Consider the following 20,815-nt stretch of genomic DNA (forward strand, 5'->3'; position numbering starts at 1 on the left):
GCATGACAAAGGAAACACGTTTCAATGCAGCTTTTCAGTATTTCAGGAGCCCTGAGAAAAAATACTTCTTAACTCATTCAAGCAAGTACTGTTTGAATGATACTTACATCTCCAGAAATAATTTATTCGTCTTTTGGATTATGCAATCACTTGTTTCTTTTGTATATTCTTTGGCCTTTAATGTCTTATCGAAGCCACTTCCAAAGATGTAGATGAATAGGTGGTATGAAAGCAAATGAATTTAAAAATAATCACAGCTTATGTCACATGTCCACGATAGAATCAAATACCATCTGCAACATGAGCAGCTAAAAATTGATGCTGTCTTAGTTTGGGTTCTCCAAAAAGCAATCTGTCAGAGAGAGTTTAGGATAGACCTAGGATGCTTATTAAGGAATACTCTTGGGATCAACAACTGTAGAAGAAAGGATAAGGAAGCAGGATTGGGCAGAGAGGGAGAGAGAGGGAGAGAGCGAGCTAGCTATAATGCAGCTATCTACACAGGGAGCTCTAAAGCTGACATGGGTCATCGGCATTGTTCAGCATTGAGCTGACATGGCCAGGCCTTTATATTTCTTCCTAGATGTGCAGCTGGATATTGGCTATATCCAAAAAGATATGATACTGGACAATGTGCCAATACCTGAAAGGACTGAGAGCTGAAGGAAGTCATTTGACAGCACTCTCAGCAGCTGGGGCAACATAGCCTCCCTTGAAGAGGAATCTAGGTTGCCAATGTCCATTGTCTACCACATATGTTCTCCAAGGCTCACGGTAGTCATCTTCCATTTTTTCCAGCCACTATGACATCATATTTTACTTTTTCTGTATTACTTGCACTCTATACCACAGTTTCTCAAACTAAATTATTGGCCCTATTTCTACAACTAGTAAATGTTGATTTATTATAATCATAATATCTCTTAAATATCTAAATCTCTAAAACCATTTATAAATTACTCTTGTAACGTATAAAATTATATAAGAAAATCACATTAAAGATTAAATGCAGTTGATTCTCATTATTCATAGTTACATTCTATAAAGCCACCTCAAATACTGAATCAGTTAATACTTAATGATTGTGTCTTTGGAAAATACAGGATTAAGTTTCTGCAAGCCTCTGGTCACATTTTCATCAACTCCGTTCATAAGCTTGTTTTATGTGTGTTTCTGTTTAAAGACACCCTATGTAATATATGTATACTGATTGGATTCACAGCCAACGGCACTATGACTCATGCCTAAAGGAAGCTTATCTAGCAATGAATGAAGCCCTTAAGGCAATCACAGCCTTCTTGTGCTTAGAAACACTAGACAGCCCTTCAGCACTGCTGGCTAGAGGGCCATTTTATTTTATTTTATTTTTTTTTCCTAAGTAAATTTTATTTTATTTTATTTTATTTTATTTTATTTATTTATTTTTTTTAAATTTTATTTTGTCGATATACATTGTAGCTGATTAATGCTCCCCATCACCAAAACCTCCCTCCCTTCTCCCTCCCCCCCTCCCCCCCAACCATGTCCTTTCTGTTTGTTTGTTGTATCAACTTCAAATAATTGTGGTTGTTATATCTTCTTCCCCCCCCCCCCAGTTTGTGTGTGTATGTGTGTATGTGTGTGTGTGAATTTATATATTAATTTTTAGCTCCCACCAATAAGTGAGAACATGTGGTATTTCTCTTTCTGTGCCTGACTTGTTTCACTTTTTTTTTTTTAATTTTATTTTTTTGATATACATTGTAGCTGATTAATGCTCCCCATCACCAAAACCTCCCTCCCTTCTCCCTCCCCCCTCCCCCCCAACAATGTCCTTTCTGTTTGTTTGTTGTATCAACTTCAAATAATTGTGGTTGTTATATCTTCTCCCCCCCCCCAGTTTGTGTGTGTATGTGTGTATGTGTGTGTGTGAATTTATATATTAATTTTTAGCTCCCTCCAATAAGTGAGAACATGTGGTATTTCTCTTTCTGTGCCTGACTTGTTTCACTTAATATAATTCTCTCAAGGTCCATCCATGTTGTTGCAAATGGCAGTATTTCATTCGTTTTTATAGCTGAGTAGTATTCCATTGTGTAGATGTACCACATTTTCCGTATCCACTACGGATAGAGGGCCATTTTAAACAGCAAAATCATCAACTAGAAGCAAAGAAATGTGAAAAATTCAACGTTAAATAGACCATAACAAGACACTTGTTTACAATACAAGAGCAAAAACCAAGAAAGATCTTATTCGACCTCAGCTGGGAACACATACATCGGGTGAATCAAATTCTTCGCCTTTCTGCACATTTTTACAAACAGCCTTGAAATCACTGCAAGTATTGATTTAGTGTTACAAATAAATTTTAGTGAGTTGGCAAATTTGCAAATATTTTACTTATGAATAATGAAGATAAACTGTGCAAGTAAAACTATTAAGTCCAGAAACTCCAAATTGAAATTAATGCAATAAGTGATGTTCCTTGGTTTAATAGTGATAGAGGAAATCTCAAAATGGCCCTATTTCTCTAATTTCTTGATTAATAATAATGCATAAAGTGTTTCTAATAAGAATATTTTAGAAAATGGCATCTCATACTTAAAATTATTATACAAAGATGTCATTATTTCAGTAAGATAAAATCACTAACACCATAAAGCTGTCTTTTTCTTCTTGAAGGTAAGGTAGTAAATGAGGCTTTATTATGCTCATCAGTATGAATCAAGAATAAAAAAATTATTGTATGTTATTACTGCTAGTAAAATGGAGTAATAGGAGTTGGTAATCATAAAGATGGTATCCATATAGTAACAGCTACTATTTATAGAGAAGTTTCAATTTTTGTTGTATGTACTGTCATTATCTTCATTTAATAGGAGGTACCTGAGGCACAGAGATTTAAAAACTTTCCCACAATCTCACAGCCTGACTGGTGTTTGCTTTGCAATATATAACTTGTCTATGATTTATCCATTTCCAATAATTTACTCCTATGTTTTTCTAGTTAAGGTGGTCTACAAGATACCTTCTTGTGTGAGAGATGGTGTAGGGAAAGTGAAGGAAAATGGTCAGGGCCCCTCAGATGTTCAGAATCTTGCTGAGCATTTGATGTAAATATGTACGTATGCCCAGGTGTTCCTTGGTTATGTCTGATGTAATTCTGCATGTGTGCCCAGGTGTTCTGGGTTATCAGCCTTGAGTATAAAGAATAAATGGCTCTATCTGATCCACAGCATCCTCCCTGCTCTCTCCCCAGCTCCTGGGATGTCTCGGTGGGAGTGGGGCCATGGGGAGGCCTCTACTAATACTGGAAGCTGTTGCTGCCAGGGCCCCTGGGACTCTCCAGGAGGCCACTGCTACTGCTGCTGGAGGATGCTGTAAGCTGTTGCTGCTGAGAAAGCTGAGGATTGAGCTCATGTTCTCTGCCAATGGCTCCTGGGATCTTTCCCAATTACCTAGTGTGGAGTATGCATAAAGCAAATGTACTTCACAGGGCCTGGTTTTCCAAAGCCTTGCAGTTTCAAATATTGACCTTACAAAGGACAGGAAATTTTCCCCAGGCTATAGTCTCTGTTGTAAGATAAAGAATTGTAACACAACAAAGTTGCTGGCTCAAAGAAAGACAGGTTACTGAAACTGCATTATGGAAGGTCACCTTGCCTGTCTTACTGAATGTTACCAGCTTCTATTGTTAAGCTTATTAAACTGTACTTAGCAAAACCCCACCTATGTTCTCTTCCTGTAATTTCCTGATCTGGAGAATAAATGCAGGAAGAGAGCACCAATTTGTGGTTAATTTCCAAAATGGAAGGAATGCCTCTCTCTTGAGGGTTCCGGGAGATTAAGCCCTTTTCAGGGCTTCTCGCTGCTCAGAAGAGATGGGCTTTGAGTAATCTTTGGCAGCTCCATCACCCAGGGGAAAAGGGGTGACAAATCCATGGGAGGAAAAGCAACACCTAGCTCATGGACTTGCGTGTGAGGGGTCTGGTGACCCAGCCTGGCATGTGCGGGGTCTGTGACCCAGTCTATACAACAGGTTTGAAGGGTCTGTGAGCCCTAGCCCTAGCAATACAAGTGGAGAGCAGAAACTAATCAGCAGCCAATAATTTAGTTCACACATTGTCACTTCATGGCCAAGTTTTCAACAAATCTAACTTCCACTAGATTCTGCTTCAGCTTCTTAGGCCTGGTGTGTGTTTAGCTCAATGATGAAGGACATGAGCTTCTCTTGTAGACATCCATGCCATCAGTGTCAGAGGCAGCAACAATGGATTTGTATCTTAATATCCCAATGTTGACTAATAAATGAGAGAGTCAGGGTTTGAACACAAGTAGTTTCCCCACCCCCCAGTGTTAACACTCATAGTCCGTACCACTGTTGAACAGGTACTCTTCTTAGCTGGACACACAGACATTCAGAATTAAAAACTACATTTCCTAGGTTTCTTTGCTTCCATGTGAGGTTCATACCTAAGTTCTGTACAAAATCTTATTAAGAGTTTGCAAACGACCATTGTCCCTTTTGTCTTTCTTTTGTTCTGCCACCTGAAACGTGAAAGTGACCATCTGGGAACATTAGGGTTAAGGGCATACCCTGGGAATGCAAAGGAGGGTAATCTGGCAGGAAGCTGGGACCCAGAGGATTTTATAAGCTAGATCACTGTAATCTCTGGACCACATATCTTCAGGTTTTTATAAAAAGAGAGAAATAGGTTTCTATTTTGCTGAAACTACTGCTATTTTGGATCTTTGTTACCTATGGCCGTTTCTAATCATTGAATAAAGTACTCTCTAAGCCTCCTTTCCTTCGTCTGTAAAATGGGAATAATGATGCTATCTACTGCATAGGGTTGGGGTGTGAGCATTAAGATAGAAAACGCATGCAAAGTGCTTAGCACATTGCCTGGCACTTAGTGTACTATTGAAATATATGCTGCACTAAAGCAAGAAAGTAAACAGAATTCCCATCAAATAGGAAAACCAATGTTAAGGCAGAAGTGAAAAAAAAATTCTTTCATTTTACATAAGAGAAAACTGTGTTAAAAGTCTTAGCACCTCAAATAGAGTAACAGAGTCAAAATTAAAACTTAATTTCAGACCTTACGTCCCTAATCACTATGCATACTGCTTTCCAAACATTAGTTGGGAATTAGTAAGTTCAGACTTACAAGGGTCTGAACCAAGAAAGGCAGAATGGAGAATAGGAAAGAATTTTTATTTGAAATGTCACCGAATAATTGAGAATAATAAAAACTATGTATTTATTTGCCATCACATATGTTATTTTGAATACACTTTGCTTTTTAAAAGCAGAGTTTTTATTTTTTAGAAATACACTGTGATTTACTTCTTTGCATAAAAAATTTATTTTAGATTTAAAACAAAGATTCAGAATTATACAGTAATAAACAAAAAAGTTGAGTTTGCCAAACAATGAATAAACTTTAAATCAGAAAAAAGCCCTGTGACTCAGAGCATATATCTTAACAGAAAATGGTCAGGCATTCCATCTTTTGCCATGAGAAATGAGAATAAAATTTTGAATAATTGTTTACAATAAACATAGCATTTTATTTTAAAAGATGGCTTTTTATTCATTCTTTTTAATTTTTTTCTTGGTGTTGGTGAATCAAAAATGAGCATTAATTTTATGTCTATAAAGGTGGCATTTGTGAAAATAAGAAAATAGATTCCAGGTTTTTCTTTTTCCAAACACAGCGCTTTTACTTGAAAAATCAAGGTGGTCTTTCTCTAAATAAATTATGTATGATCTCAGAAATATTCCCTCATTTCTTGTAATTTGAAAAATGTGAAAAATGTTTCCTGTGTTATTAGTAGACACTCAAGGGCTTTAAAAAAAAATCTGTTCCCATAGTCATGGCTGGCACTGTTTATTGTAAAAAAAATAATAATGACTAATTAAGTGATATACTATGCAGGGACATAGGATAATATGTTTTCTGAGGATCACAGACCAGGATAGTTTAATGTTGCTTGACTAAAAGTCTGAAAAAACAACCTTTTATGTTGTTGTTGCTTAGTAGAACATATTTATTTTGCAGAAGCCCTTTTCCATTTTGATTCTCTTTACTGCCTATAAAACCTCTGTAACCAATATACTGCTAGATAATCACTTCAGTTCTCTCTGCTCTGCTCTGCTCTGTGGTATAGAAACTAATAGATTCAGTAAAATCTTACTTTTCTCAATTTCCCTCTTGAACTCAGACTGTCTCTGAGGGCATGTACCCTTAAGTCTAAGCCACTTGGTAATCCCTCAGTATGAGAGCTTCGATCCACTTTGTTAGGATTGCTATAATGAAAAAAAATGAAAAGCTCCATAGAGCTAATGGGACTTGTTGTTCTTTATTCCCCTCATTGATATCTCGGGAGGAATATATGTGCTGAAATACTAATTTTATACAACTTGCTGCAGAGCTTCAGATTAGTTAGTTCTTAGATGGTTCAGTGAATGTTTCTTTTGAAAAACATATAAATACTGCGAGATGCGAGATGTCACTGCTTTAACAGCAGTTCATTGGCACAAAGGGAAAAAAAAAGAAAAGAAAAAAAGAAACCCAGAGCTGCTTCTTATTGAGTCAGCAAAGAAATACTAATTTTGCTTTGTTACATTTTTATAGTTAATAGCCCATATATTGAGGTAATACATTGAATGTTCATAACATATACTGAGTCTGAGGTTATGAGAATAGGATTGTGATTGGGGGGAAATTTATACAGTTCAGAAAATCTACTAAAAATTCACATCTTGAGTACCAATGTATTGTTTCCACTGTATGTAAATGGCATAAAGATGTGGTTGCCTCATGAATACTCATCATCCCCTGGATATTTATTTATGCACAGTAGAGATCTGGGTAATAATTAGTGGAAGGGGAGTTATTTGAACAATGAGGGAATATAAATGATAGTGCTGTTAGGTTCAGCAAGATGGAAAAAAGGGGGGGGGGGAGAGAGAGACCGGAGCCAGGTGCTTTTTCAGCCAAGAGCTTTTTATTCCACTAACATTAAGGGGAGACTGAACCAGATTAGTTCCCTCAAAGGAACTGCAGGGGTTTATAAGATTTTTAGGGAGGGTTCAGAGTAATGGGCAATTTTGAAATCAGTTGTATGCAAGATGACACAGTCCTTGTGGTCTGATGACATCTGGTAGGTTAAGTCATAGGCTCCCGATTAGCCACTATCTCTGTACGAAGCATTCCAGCCCTAAGCCTGCTAGACACAACCCACAAGATGTTCCCTTGTTGATAACAGTAATGTTTACCCCTTCCCAAGAGAGGAATCTCAGTTCCTGGAGCAGAAAAGGGAAAGGGGAGGGGGAGAATGGGGAAAGTTGCTTAATCTGGTTGTGCTGTTAAGTTAGCCATGAGGCCTAATAAGTACCACAGGCCTTAAATATTAGGCAGCATGATTCTCCGGCAGCAGGAGAGGCTGGAGCAAGGCTATGGATGATTAGGGGCTTAGAGTCTGGAGTAGATACATCCTAGCAGGTTACTTATAGCATATCCGGGCCATGGCAAGCTTCTCAGAAGGAAGAAAAGCTACCTAAGATGGGATCTTAGGTTTCCCTAAGGAAGAACTTTATTAATATAAGATGAGGTAGTGGAAACTGAAGAGAGCACAATGTCTTCAAGGGCCATGGGGTATCTCATCCATGAGAACTAAGAGAACTTGAGGGGAGCCAATGCCAGGAATTACCAGGGACATACAATTATTTACACAAGCAATATGACAAATGCTAAGTCCCATGGAGTGAGTAGGTACACAGGGTTATGTGAGCATTACATATTTTATTTCAAATTGATATGAGAACTAGAATGAGGGAGAAGGGACCAAAGCCTCAGTCCTACCCATTCCATCTCATTAGCAAGCAAGTCAGACAGCAGATAAATGGCATAGCTACTATGCCAGAAGTGGAAATCTACCAGCTTTCTAACACTTCACAGAAGCAAAGTGCTAAGCGAAGACTGAAAACATCTCATGATTAATAAAAATAGTGGAATACCAGTAGAAAATATTCTAGAAAGAAAAGTACAAAGCAAGAGCAATTTCGGATTCAGAAGTGGGATGAGGCAGAAACCAGAAAGTCTTCCCTTAGCCAAGCTGGTTAATAAATTTTAAGAAGTTTTCCAGTGAATTGGCATCAGAAATTAACATTAAAACAAAGTGCATCTTCTGTGAGCCATGATGTATTTATACATATAATAAATATTGAGTAGTATGCATTATGAAAGTGGGCTCATCTATCCTAGCAAATCCTTTGGTCTTCATCAGAAAGGTCCAGGAAAAAAGACGCTGCCAAATATTGCTTTACTGTTGTGAGTTTATATCCCAGTATATTCTTTTAAAAAAGTAATATTTTCATACAAAGGGGTGGATGTTCCCATAGAGACTTACACTGTATAAAGTCCACTAAACATTTAACAGAAAATTACAAAATACGAGAAAACACATAAGGCTCTTAACTAATGAAATTTTAATAAGTTCCGATTCTATTTGAGTGTGATACCTTACATACATGCAGTGAACACACTGTTAACAAATTACATGCTATGACTATGTACAATTTCTAACACTGCTTTGCATTTTCTCCCTGAGAGGAAGTGATGAATATGGTAGGCAGAATGACTAAAGTACATGGGCCTGACTTTTCTACCTACTTCTTTGGACTCCCCATTTTATTGTCCCACACCCAATTATGATGGCATGGCAGCCCTCTGTATCAAGTTATTTACTAAAAATTACAGAAAAAATTGTATCTTTGTTAGTATTTGTTTAATATTCAATTGCAGCTTAATAACAAACTCAAATTTTAGGAATATTTTGTGTCCTCAATATGCCTAGGAAAAGTCTGACAATACTTATTTGTAAACAGCAACTTTTAATGTGTGGCTGCATTTTTATTAATGTGTGCTCATCCCTTTCTGAAACACAGTATCTGTTCTGTGACCTTGTCCCTGTGCAGATTTCAAATTCCCTAAGCAGAATTTGAAGGTTCTGTCGTGGGTAGAAGGACTTATAGTTTACACTTGGCTCATTTCAGCAGCAAGAATGACATTCCAATTAGATATAAGTTGGAAATAATCCCCAAATAGGCAGTCATGAACACCTTGAAGCATCATGAAACTCATATTTGTCTGCCAATTGGAGTTTTAATATTTACTATTTGGCTTAACAGGAATCACAGTCACACTGGTGGTAAGAGGGTGAGGATGCATTTGAAACATTATGCTATGATAATGTTTGTTGTACACCCCCTAAGAACTCAATAAAGAACCATAGAAAAGAGTTGGTTGGTAGTCCAGAACTACTCTGTGACAGGATTCTAAATTTTTATGCCAACTCACAAGCAGCAATAAAAGTTGAGTAAAAATTTATCTGAATTCTACTTATCTCTATCTATATGGTAAGTTCTTTGAATTGCTCTGCCATGGAAGACAGGAACTGCTGAATTTTTCTCTCCTGTGTATGGCTTGTCAGTTTCGGAAGTTTAAATTAAGTATTTTTGCTCCTCAGCTCTCTGGTAAGTTTTTAGAAACTATGACTTTGTAACTTATCCAACTTATTCTGGACTTTTAGAGAGAGTAATGCTCTTTTGTGATTTTCTACATCTGGATCTTAAACAGAACTCTGATCACAGTTATTTTAATTCCTCCCCCGCCCCCCATAATTCTAACAACTGAGCTTCCGTAGATGTGATTATATGGACATTTCCCCCCTTGATTATGTCACATTTCCTTGCTTCTCTGCATATCTCATAACTTTTTTAATGTCTTAGACATTGCGTAAGTTTTCTACCAGAATACATGCCCCTTTCTTGGCTCTCAGAACTAACAAGAGTTCAGAGATCTCTCATGTTTTATGCTTTAATTCCCAGCCACCAACTTATGAAACTGTGTGAAATTTCTCTTTGATTTTAGAACTTGATTGCAGTGTTTTGGGGGCTCCCTGTGGAGTTGTATTTGCTCTCCACTCCCATTCCCAACTTTCTGCATCTCAAAAGATCTCTCTCCACTCTACTGGTCTTCTCCAGACCTTGAAGGGTTGCTACAGTTCAGTGAAGACCTAGTATTTCTCAGGCAGAATTTTTTAACATCTCCTGCATTCGGCTTAGCATTTAATGGATGGCAATTTATACAGTTAAATGCTCCCACAGCACCATGCATCCATCTATAGTACTTATTATTTAAGTTTTACACTTATTTCTGTTATTATTTGTTAATGGTTATCTTCTTGACTAGACTGTGATTTCTATGAGTGTGAGTGTTTTGTTTTGTTTTTCTATTTTTTTTTATTTTTGGCAATGTTTCCTTTTATTGCCATTGAACCCCCAAGCACCTAGCACAAAACATTGTACACAGAAGCACTAAACATATATTTGACAAATGAGTGAGTAGGTATATGGTATAATTACTACAATAAAAACATTATATAGAAGAGCTATAAAATAGGACTATTGGAAATATAAATTAATATTCAAAATAGAAGAATGAGAAGATGACTAAAAGAAAGATAAACTGGCCCTAAAATTTTACATATTTGCCAAAGGAGATATGATTTTTATTTTGCAGTTTTTTAAAAGGCAAATTACAAAGGGAAACATTAGAGAAGATATGTATGTTTCTACAGAAGCTTCTTTCCTAGCACTTAACACATTTTTAAAAAATGTTTTTACCTAGACTTTTCACATAACAAAATTTTCTAAAATTTTTTTCTCCTCATTTATTTTCTGGGCAACTTAGCACATACCTTTGGTAAAACAGTGTCAACAACAACAACAACAACAACAATTATAGAAAACAGCTATATGGCACCTATTCTGAGCTCATGCAAGTGTTGTATATTATTATCTTATTTGATTATCCCAAATAGCTTATGAGGTGGAGGCAATTATTATCCTCATTGTAATCAAGATGGATTTGTGTATGAAAGACACACAGATTCTACAGATAACAAGTGTTGAAGGTGGTAATTTTGATCTTATCAATTAATATAGTCGTAATAGTCCTGGTGAAGAAAACAGATAATGTACAGAAAATAAATTTATTAGAAATCCAAAAATGGCTTACTCTCTAATGCTCATTTCCTCTCTGCCCATTTTTTTTTTTTTACAATAAAGTATATAATAAGCAGTTGAAAGATTGGTTTGTATTACCTCTCTATTTCCTTATCTGACTATACTCATTGAAGCCATTATAAAAATAGTAGCATAGGAAAATGAATGTAATATGAAAGAAGAGAAATATAGAATTATTTGCACATTTAGTGAAATTAATGTGTAATATTCCTACTCTAAAAACCATTTGGCTTGAAATTATTGTTACATTCAGTACAATTCAGAAAATTATTGATTCACTATGTAAAATGGTTCACTTGCTCCCTAAAATGATTATGATGGTTAAGGGTAATTTGCCTAAATAACGGGTTCCCACTCAGTTATTATGGACAGAGAAAAATCTATGGGCATAGAAAAAGAAACTTGAAAATATGTGTAAGATGTCCAATGTAATGACCAAGCAAATAGTTATAATAATATTAACCATACGCTATGTGTTTGCTATGTGCTAAGGAATTTAAACTATTTGATCCTTTAAACAAGCCTATGAGGTATGTTTATATTATAATTACCATTTTAAGGTGGGAATTCAGGTTTAGGCCACTAGGAAAATACATATGTAAGATAAAGAGTTCTGAGGCTGAAATTTAAACTCTGTGGGCTGACTTGAGAACCCAATGTCGTAATTACTACAGAACAGGTGGGAACACCAAAAACAGCTAGAGAGTGTAAAGGAAAAAAATTCTTAGTGACTTTTATTCTCATCTTTTAAAAATCACAGCATCACCCTTACAGTATAATTATAAATCTTAACTTCCCTGTAGCTACTACAGCAAATTCCTCCTGTCCTTTAAGCATGTCTCCTCTGTTCCAATAACACATACTATACTTTTATTCTGATCATTACAATGCTAATACCCCTTTGTTTAACAGAGGCAAGTAAGCGCAGGAGTATCATTGGACTGCTAAATGTTAATATGATATTTAAATTAGAAATGTAGATATAGATTTCCAAGTAAAGGTTGCATTACCATAGTAAGAAATAGCCAAAGCAAATGTTATCAGCAGTGTAAATAAAGCTAAGAAAACATTTGAGATGTGGAATACTGCTCAGAAGAATAGAACAAAAGGAAGAAAGCACCCAAAAATGCAGAATAAATGAAACCTCAGTAATTGGTGGTTGTATTATTTTTTTATAGTTCACTGATTATTTTAACAACATTATACTATTGAATGTAGCTGATTTGTTTGCATTTTATAGATGAAGCAAATTCAATCTGAGGTTGACTTGCCCATAAGACAGGTGAAAATGATCTATGATTTAAGGCTTTCAAATCTAGATACCTTGGTAATTCCAACATGGTTCAATTAAACAAACATGATTTAACATGTACCCCTTTCAACGCACCGTATACAGGACTACAGTAAGTAAGTAATTATAATAGCAATAATAGAGCCTCAGGAGCTTACAATCAAATAAACTATAACATGTAAATAAATTATTTGATTCAAAGATCATAAAAGTGTTATTATGGAGATAGAAAAACATGAAGAAGTAAGACAAGCATATAAAAATTCTTGCTATATCTAAGAAGACATCTTGGAGATCATAAATATGAATGGGCATGGAAAAAATATATTAGCTTATACAGAGGCAAAGCAATATTCTAGGCAGAAGTAACAACTTATGCAAAGAGCCAGAGGCAAGAAAGGGGAATGAAGTTTTGGAGGACAGCCTGAAAGGCAATAAAACTAAAACAAACCTGGGGCATGAGAGTAAAATCAGAGTTGAGATTGAAAAGGTAGAGAAGAAACAAAATGTGCAGGGCTCTAAATGGCAGGCTGATGGTTTTGAACTTGACATTTTGCCCAGAGCCAGCCCAGGGCTTACTTTTCCAAAACAGTAGAGAAAACGCAAAGAGGAGAGAATCAAGATGGACTTGATTGGACTCACTTTACAATGTCCAACTAGTGTCAAATGTTTGATGTGTTGTAGACATAACTTTCCTTGGCTTTGAAATGTGATGAGAAATGATTTGACAAGCATATTTTTAATATAGCTAAACTCAAATTCTTCTAGAATTTTTTTAAAGTATTATGATCAGATAAACAATACAAAATGCTCTTCATAGAATGACAATGTATAATGGAATTCTGAAAATCATCATTTTTCTGGTTTTAAAAAATTCATCTATATAAAATTAATTGCTGCCACCAATTATCTAATAAATGTTGGTATTGTAACTAATCATTATTAATACTTCAGAGCTTAAATAACTGCTAAAATGAAGACACAGTGCTTTATCTACTCCCATCTGCCATACCTGTAACAGCCAGAACAAAGGCAGATGTGAACACCATACATAAACCATAAAATTCCAAGAGAAAAATGCCTAAATGCTTTTACCTTATTTCATGCTTCTTTGTGATTGAAGAAACTAGTCCATGAGTAGAAACAAACTGGAAATGGAAAGGAAACCTGAAGTTTTGAAAAATAGTTTATGTATTTTGTCTTTATTTAACAAACATATAGCCCTTACCAAATGCTTGACGTGGTTCCAAAAACCCATGGACCTTGCTTCTTGAAGGCCAGCAGGAAGGTCTTTCCTTCTAGTTGGCTAAGATCATGGGGTAACTATCCCGTCATCTCTGTCATAGTCTACTGGTGAGAGAGAAGTTACAGGTTCTGCACACGCTCAAGAGGAGGGAATTATACAGAGCAATGACTCACTGAAGGTCATTTTAGAATTTTATCTACCACAGAGAATAAGTGTTGTCTTAAGTTGGTATGATATTCATTTATGTTTATAAATTTCCAGAGATGAGAAATAAATAGTTTCCTGTCACTATTTTTGACATTCTTAAAACTCATTATCACATTTTTCCCTTAGTTTAAATGTGTCCCTTCAATTCTATTTTCAACCACTTTATGTATTTTGAATCCCCTTCAGATTGTTCATATTGCCAATAATCAGAAGAAAAAGTATTCAAGAGAGAGTGAGATGAGGATTACTTTATCAGCTTTGTAATCTGCATACTTTAATCTCATGTATTGAGAAATAGTTGTTATATTACTTAAACATGTAATTCTGAATGCATCTTCTATTATGGTGTATACACAACATTAATCAGTCAAGGTTTGAAATCCCCACACTACAATTTCTAATTTTAAGGCTTGCTTTCCTGAATAGTACTGTAAAGTAGAGAAACAGAATACACTGCAAAGAGAGAATAGCATAAGCCCATCTCATGTTGACTGCCCTGATATTATTCTGTCAAGAAGATAGTCATTTTTCCCCTATTATGGCAAAAGACTTCCTTTGAGAAATTTACAGTCTTTCAACTGTGGCAAAAATAGCCAGGAAAAGAATGGCAGAAAGCCGTTAATGTGATTGTCAACAGTATAAAAATTGAGTGTAGTACAAAAAGAGTAAACTAAGGGGTGTGGAAAGAGTTTGTAGCCTTTGAGGAGCACTAACCTGTAACAGCAGCAAGAAGAAGATAGATTGGAGAAGGAGGTACAGAATCTAGTAAAGAACAAGTCATCCTTCTATACTTTTCCCCTTCCAATTTGGCATTTTCCTCCTTTGCTTCTTCAGGTCTGAGACCTCCTTAAATATTTAAGATTTTGTAAGTGTTTCCGTGCAAACTTCTATCAATCCAGGCTTCCCATATCCTAGCTCTGACCTACCATTCCAGGACAAATCCTCAGCTCACTACAAATACTCACCTGTTTTCTTGTGTACCATTCCACAAATATGCCTCAGTCTTCTCATCTGTGAAATGGTTCCTTCCCCCATGTGATGGTAAGGAATAGCAAGTGCGGTTATCGCAACATGCCTGACTCAGCATGTAGGGTTTCAAATTAAACTTATTTTTTTAGTCAGAAAGATAACTACCTATTACTGCCACTGCAGATTATCTGAACCTTCAAAGAGTATGGAAAAATCTACTGTGACATGTAGAGAGAAGAGGTTCAAAGCAGTGCCTGACAGGGAAGCTGGAAGAAGCCCAAAGAATAACCAAAACATAAATGGAGAATATTTGTTGTGGAATGGGCTTGTGTTTGTGGCTCACCTCCTGTGGGGCAGATATATAAATGATAATACATTATGCTAATGTCTATAAGATATGCTTGTTGGAAAAATATAGAAAAAAAAAAAAAAAAAGGTCAGGGCCCGAGAGATGTTCGGAATCTTGCCGAGCATATGAGGTGGGTATGCGTGTGCACACGGGTGTTCCTTGTTATTATCTAATGTGATTGTACATGTGCATCAGGGTGTTTTTCTGAATTATGGACTTGAGTATAAAGGACTAATGGTGCAGATGCACGAAGCTTCAAGAGGACGCTGCAGGAAGCCATATTAGGTTGACTGCTCCTAGTTCTGAATAAAAGCCTATTATTTCTTCACTAATGGCTCGAAGGATCTTTTCCTATCACCTAGCTCGTAGACTTGCATGTGAAGAGTTAGTGACCCAGTCTGGACAATGAGCTCGAGGGGTCTGTGAGACCTAGCCCTACCTTTACAATTGGCATACTTGAAAGCTGGATTCTGAGCAGGTACAGGAGACAAAAGCCCCTTGGGAGAAGGAGGAAATGTGGCTACTCTTGATACTGCAGGAATTAGGAATGGTAGGGACATATTTTCCTAGAGAGTAAAGAGGAATTAGGAAGAGTAAATAGAGCACAAGAAATCTTGTAAAGAATCATCCAGACTGAACAGTGTCCCATTTTTTAGGTGAGAAACCCAACACCAGGAAAGTTGCAACTACTTGAGGTTGAAAAACTAAAAATTTAAAATGGTTTCATTTTCAAGCAATACGTATAAAGGTATACAACAATACCCAATGTGAGTACATTGTAAGTACCTAGTACATGCTGGGAAGGACTAATACCAGCAATATCATTATTATCAATGGTTACATTGTTGGTTTGTAATCCATGGGTCCTAATTCTCAAACTAATGTTCTTTCTATCATGTTTCACAATTCTTGGGCTGTCCCTACTTATGTACCACACTGCTATTCATATTTGTTTAGTGTTTTAAAAAATTATCTAATAGTTTCCTCTCCTTCTCCGACAGAGCCAATATTCAATTCATCCTTTGCAAAACTTTTGATATCTGAATTCAATAAGTTTAGTACAACAAAAAATTATCAAGACTAATATTATTTTAAAGGGATATTTTGATTCTCGTGATGCATTATTTATAAGAAAAGAGTAAATATTTTGGACACAATGACTTTTTATTTTTCATGTCAGACTTCTAGTTTTTATGACAGCTTTTCTATGACAGAGTTGCTTTAAATTTAACCCAAAGTAAAAACTAGAATAGGTTATATTTAAGCCTTTTCATTGAAAATTTTCACCATTCGTTATCAAAGTGAAAAAATGTTCAATATTTAGATTTTCTATTTCTATTATACAGAACAATAGTCTGTAAATATATCACACTTGATAAAATTCACTTTTCAAACTTGTAGTACCATCAAAATTGAAATCCTGATACACAGTGGGTGATAAAAGTCAATAAAAAACAACTACAAAAAAACTTACCAACTTTGAACAAATTCTTCTTTAGATGATTAAACCTCAGCTGAAAAAAATAGAATCTGAGTTGTCTATTATTTAAACTCAGATGAAAACCTGATATGACACTGAACTATTTTCTTCCTTCCCCATTTTTTTTCAATTTTAAAATAATATTCATCCTTCAAAACCAGGTATAATATTTTGTCCATGTGGGGTGGGGGTGGGGTGAACAGCATCAACAACAAACAAAACAAGAATAAAAAGAACTAGTCCTTAGTTGGCACCTACTGTATGTCAGGTAATTTTCTATATGCTCTTATTTAATCCTGGTGGCAACATGTATGAAAAACAAAACAAAAATCTGGAGCTCAGAAATGTCAAGTGTCTAACACAAGTTAGTAAGTAACGAAGCTAGAATTCAAACCTAGGCTTCATGTCACATTTAAAATGAAGGATTTTTCATTATTTGTACTCAAAATATTTTTTTAAAAGTGATTTTGAATCATAGTCAATAATTTTCTTATGATAGTATTCAAGAAAGGGTAATGACTGTGCCTTCATCATATATATCTCTACCACACACTGGACAGCGTGTTGTGTGTAGTAAGTACAAAAAAAATACTCAGGTTTTATTTGTTTGTTTGTATTTGGTGTGTGTGTTTCAATTAATCCTAAAAAAAAAAAAGTTATTGCAAAGCATCTTAGAAATCCTGGCTCCTGAAACAAGGCAGTAATGTGAAATAAGCAATCAGCACAATGCTTATCCCTGGTACTTTTGACCAGACAACCTTAATGTTCCCCTTCATCCTGACTGAACTTTAGACAGGCTTCTTCCTGACTCTAGGCACTTGATCTTTTCTTACATTTGCTTTAGAAACTGTCTCCCAGTTTCTGTGGGATGGTAGGATACTCACTTTAGTGCCTTGCTCCAATTTATAAATCTAGCTTCTGTCACGAATATGTGACAGAAGAAAAAAAGGAAAGCTTACTTTTCCTTTGGGTAAAGCCAATTGGTAAACACAGATGGCCTGTGTTCTCCCTATCATTACAGGGCTTACAAATCCTCCCACTCTTTATTTGAGTGGAGTTGAGATCACACTGAGCTCTGAACTATCTCCTCTGTTGCAATTGTCTTGAATACAGCTTTGCCTGTGTGACATTGTTTGAAGCAATTTGTGTTTTGACAGTTTCTTCTATGTATCATAGCAATAGAAAGCATGAAACTGAGGCAGAACAGAATAGGGACATGCCTCAGGGAGGCTGCTCATAAATATTCAGACTGGGTTGGCAGAGATGCCTGAGCATTTTGGTGCATACCTTTGCTAGGTAATAAAGCCCTATCATGTTCTGTTTCTCTGTCTCTCTCTTCCTTTCCTTTTGCTGGTCCCATAAAAAATTCTTCTTTCATGGACCAAGAACCTGGATCCACATCCAGTAACAAAACTACATTCCCCAGAATGTCTTGCCAGTAGAGTTATGATTAGATGCCACCAATGAAAGACACTCACACATGGCTTGCAGTGCTGAAGGAAAGCATAAGCTATTACACTTTTCTTAAAAAGCAATTCGTTTTTTTCTGGATCTAGCAAGTAGGTGCATGGGCTTTGTCAGACATCTGGACCTTTCTCTGTAAGTTACTTACCGTAATGGGTCACGTACTGTGACCACTGTTGGCAGTCTCCTGGCTGGGGCAGTAGTAACTTTCTGATTCTCTGAGGGCTATCAATTGACCAAGGGATGACCTTTCCTAAAAAATCCTGCAACACTTTTGTTGAATTTGGAGGCATTTAGTTGTCTATGTTTAATCTCTTCTTTCTTGAGAAGAGTTGAGTAGTTTCTATGTTCCTACCTGATCCTGACTATACCAAAAACGAGAGAAATAATACCATGTCCTTCCCCAGTTCGAGTCCACTTAAAGAATGGCATCACAAAGCTGGTAAAAACAGAGAGAAATGCTTAATGCTTAGAGTGTTGCCGGAGTTTTGTACAACACGAAGCTGATGGACTGATTATCCGCACATAGCCTGGGCTGTGTGTTGGATGACTGTCCCTTCCCTGGAAAACTTGGATTAAATACAGTGACCTGTAGAACTTAGCCAAGAATCTGGGCCTCCGGGCTAACCTGAGGGCAGACAAGTTGTTAATAGCCTCAAAAACCTACAAGAAAAGAAAATGAGAAACAGAATGAAAGTCACATTTCTGCATCTTTTGGTGGTGAGACTGAGATACAGATTAGCAGTCAGGAACATGCCCAGAGAGAGCTTGATAGCCATGTCACCAAAATGAGAAGGGGCAAGTCTGTCCATGGGAACCCTGACTCTCAGCAGGATCACTCAGAGATAAAAATAAGTGATGCCACTGAATTCCAGAATCAGGAAAAGCAGGAAAATCAAGATCTCAGAACTACTACAAAAGTTCATCTTCTTCCATATGCAATCCAAGAAATTGAGAATGCAGTTTCTTCAGGAAAAAGTGGAGTAAATAATAATGAAGACTCAAAAGTACCTTTAGAAAGAAAAAGTCTCTCTACACAGGTGGGTTTTCCCAACCTGAAAAAAATAAAAGAACTGCAACCACTACTCCATACTTTAAGAAGCTTCATGAGGCTTGTATTAAGGAAATAGAGTCCATTGATCAATATATTGAGAAAAAAAGAAACATTTTGAAGAACACAATTTGTTTCATGAACTGAAGTAGCAGCCCATCAATAAGGCAGGAGTAGTGACTCCAGTTCCTCCAAGAGGAAATCTGTCTGTGGCTCCTACACCTATCAGCCAGTCAGAGCATTCTGAGTCTCCAAGACTCAGGTGATCACTCTGCTCTCTGCAACTAAGATGAGATCAGGTTTCCAGCCTCCATTAAAGACAGTGAACATAAGCATTTACTGACCAAGACCCCAGCCAGAAAGTCTCCACATGTGACCATATCTGGGAATACCCCAAAAGGCCAGGCTATGCTTGCGACACTCAAGTTAAACACCGCCAAGGAGAGTTCCACTGCTGTGACCATATCTGGGAATACTCCAAAAGGCCAGGCTATGCTTGCGACACTCAAGTTAAACACCGCCAAGGAGAGTTCCACTGCTGTTACTACCCCATTCAAGTTAACAACTGAAGCAACATACACTCTGATCTCCAATAAGAAAAAAGTACTTGATCTCAGAGGGAGTTTATCTCAACCCCTCAATTATGAGCCACACAAAGAAAAGCTGAAACCATGGGGGCAATCTAAAGAAAACAATTCTCTGAATGAACACATGAACAGAATTAGATTCCACAAGAAAACTCATAAACAGCATTGTCTCAAGACTAGGAAAGAGCAATCTTCCCCACTTTAGTCTAAAGATCTTTCTCTGCCGTTGACTTGGCTCATAACCTGTGTAGTGTCCATTGGTTTCTCATGTGATGCATCTTTGAAAAGACGTTATCACCTTAAGGCTCACAAATTCTTTGAAATGGTGTTTACCTAAGTCTCTGACAATTCAGTTTTCTAATGGGACCCTTCCTAGAGATTCTTAACCTAGATTTTTAATGTCAAGTTTCCTCTGCTGGTTCTAATTTTAACAGCTGTAGTCTTCTTCTAGGCAACAGCATTACCTGATAGCAGCTTAGATTAGATACCACAAGCTTCAGTAGAGCTTGAACAATAACAAGTTAAGAATTGGGTAAGGCAGGATGGAAAAGTTACCTCTTCATCCTCTAGTTTAGAGAATCTAGTAATCTTAATGAAACTGGGTCGTATGGTTTGATTTTGGCATCAATATTTTACTTATGTGAAAAATGTTTTGTTTTGCTTAAGCCTATATGCACCTTTGTTCAGACTACTTCATATAATTGCTTTCTGTCACTCACTATATTCTTAAGAATAAAACTCTATCGCTCATTCTAGTCTTGCTTATTTAAAAATAAAAACTTCAAGGCCCTGTGAAAATCTGAGGATTCCATTTTAAGAATTGCTATGCTCTATCAATCTTGCATCTTATTTGTTTTATGGAAAAGACTAGAGTTGCTTAGCATCTTATCCATGTTTGATGCACTTAATTAGAGCTTCTTGGTTTTGTACTGCTCAAAATTTTCATATATTAAATTCTTTTTCATTAAAAAAGTAGAATGAAGATTTGATTCCAGAAAACGAAATTCATAACAATGTTCTTTATTACTTTTTAGACATTTTTAATGGGACAGATTCCCTTCATGTATCTGGAGACAGCCACAACATCTCTT

The 20,815-nt window shown here is 36.3% G+C and overlaps 1 pseudogene; it reads left to right on the plus strand.

Moving 5' to 3' along the window:
- The first annotated feature begins 18,632 nt into the window (after positions 1-18,632).
- LOC134376417 (nucleolar and spindle-associated protein 1-like) lies at positions 18,633-19,929 on the plus strand (annotated as a pseudogene).
- The last annotated feature ends 886 nt before the right edge of the window (positions 19,930-20,815 follow it).

Source organism: Cynocephalus volans, chromosome 4, assembly GCF_027409185.1.
Source record: "Cynocephalus volans isolate mCynVol1 chromosome 4, mCynVol1.pri, whole genome shotgun sequence".
Classification (NCBI taxonomy): domain Eukaryota; kingdom Metazoa; phylum Chordata; class Mammalia; order Dermoptera; family Cynocephalidae; genus Cynocephalus; species Cynocephalus volans.